This window comes from Myotis brandtii, unplaced genomic scaffold (assembly GCF_000412655.1).
Source record: "Myotis brandtii unplaced genomic scaffold, ASM41265v1 scaffold547, whole genome shotgun sequence".
Classification (NCBI taxonomy): domain Eukaryota; kingdom Metazoa; phylum Chordata; class Mammalia; order Chiroptera; family Vespertilionidae; genus Myotis; species Myotis brandtii.
In genome coordinates, this window is record NW_005370024.1 from 702220 (window position 1) to 704224 (window position 2005).

The 2005-nt window shown below is 44.0% G+C and overlaps 1 pseudogene; it reads left to right on the forward strand.

The window, feature by feature from the left end:
- Positions 1–492: 492 nt before the first annotated feature.
- Positions 493–855, forward strand: LOC106728149 (annotated as a pseudogene).
- The last annotated feature ends 1150 nt before the right edge of the window (positions 856–2005 follow it).

Sequence of the window (2005 nt, forward strand, 5' to 3'; positions counted from 1 at the left end):
AAATTACCTTCAGTTAGAACCTGCATAGAGAGGAAGAAATGTCCAGAAAAGGAACAGACCGTGACTGATTAAGGAATGAGGCCAGAAACTTTGTCTAATTAAAAGGAGGTTAGCCTGAAATGGATATTTAATAGATAAATTTCTGAGATTATTTCCAGAAGCAATTGATGAAAAACATGTCCTCAGGACTGATCACCTGGCTGGCTCTTGCCTGGCCATGCAAACCTCACAGGGTGGCGGGGACTCTGGTGGCCTTTCAAAGAGGTCTGGCTCATAGCCCAGCAAGTTTGGGATTTCGGTGTTTTATCAGTGCTCCCAAGGCAATGGAATGAGAGGCTGATCTGCTTCAGCCACATCCAGAGACTGGCATCTATAAGCCAGGAGAGCCATGTACCAGATTACACCAAGAACCCCATCTGGAGTCAATTTGACCTTTGAACTTGCAAGCTCTATTCTTTTGCTCATTCAGGATGGTGATTTCAGGCATTTACCATGGTCCAGCATTTGACATACCATCAGAGGCTGTCCTACAATACAGGCACTAACAAAACTAGGCTGCCCCAAGCCCCTGGCAATAGAATTGTTTACCTTTATACCAAGAAAGTTGGGAAAGCCCCCAATCTGCATGTGGTGTGTGCCCAGGTCAACTTCGAGGAGTTTGTGCGGTGAGACCTAAAGTTCTAATGAGGTTGTCTAAAATAAAAAAAAATGTCAGCAGGGTCTACAGTGGATCCACGTGTGTGAAATGTGTCTGTCAGTGACAGGTTCAAATGTGCTTTTCTTCTTGAGCAGATAATCATTGTGAACATGTTGAAAGCACAAGCACAGAGTCAGAAAGCTAAAGACATTTTTTAAAATGAAGCTTTTTTGAGTAATAAAAAAAGGCTTAAAATATAAAGAACCCCATCTGATAGGCAGGTATACCTGGTTTGTCCTTCCCCTAATAAAACAAACCTGGAAGTCGCATCTTTGCCAGCCACATGCTTGGTGAGCAGAGCATCACTAAAAGGGAGGTGAGTGAAGAACATGGAAAATGCTCAGGCCCTGATTTTCATAGTTGAGATAGCTGCCAGGTCAACATGAATTTTGGAGGGAGGGGCTGCCAGGTCAACATGAACTTTGGGGGGAGGGGCTTTTCTGCTGGAAGTTCTTGCATGGCACAACCAGTGACTCTTTGGGCTGCAGGTGGCACTGAGCATGCTGCTTAAGGGAGCGGTGTTACAATGACACAAGTGAGTTCAAGTGGTGGCTCAGTCACCCACTAACTCTGATTTTGGGCGAGCAATAGTTTATATGTGTCTCATATCTCTTTATCTAAAACTAGGTGATTATAGAGCCCAATTCCTAAGATTGTTGTAGGACTAAAGGAGATGGCACATGCAATGCTTGACACAGCACCAACACATGGCTCACACTGTCAAAGGGGGGCTTTGGTCCTGTGAGTAATGCCCCTTTATTTTTTAAATATGTTATTATTAATTTCAGAGAGGAAGGGAGAGGGAGAAATAGAAACATCAGTGATGAGAGAAAATCATCAATCGTCTGCCTCCTTGCACGCACCCTACTGGGAATCGAGCCCGAAATCCAGGCATACGCCCTGACTGGGAATCGAACCCATAACCTCTTGGTTCCTGGGTCAAAGCTCAACCGCCGAGCCACACCCAACTGGGCTAATGCCCTTTATGATCAACAGAGTTCTTCCTTATATTTTCTCAATCTGTTGGACTGTGTTTGTTTGTTTTTATTATTTAATTCCAAACAAGCAACCATATTCTAGATATGGGAGTAGGTGGGTCACTTCTTATTGACTACCTACTGAACACACCAACCAATATCCCCCTCCCCCTAGAGTCAGTGTTTAGCTTCCAAAGCAAGAACATACAGGCCACTACCATCACCACCTCCCCAAAACCCCAAACCTGGATCTTGGAGTAATTATTCAACTTCACCACTACCTTAAGCAGAATTCTATAGATAGCAAAAATGTATAGCTCAAATTCCCTTA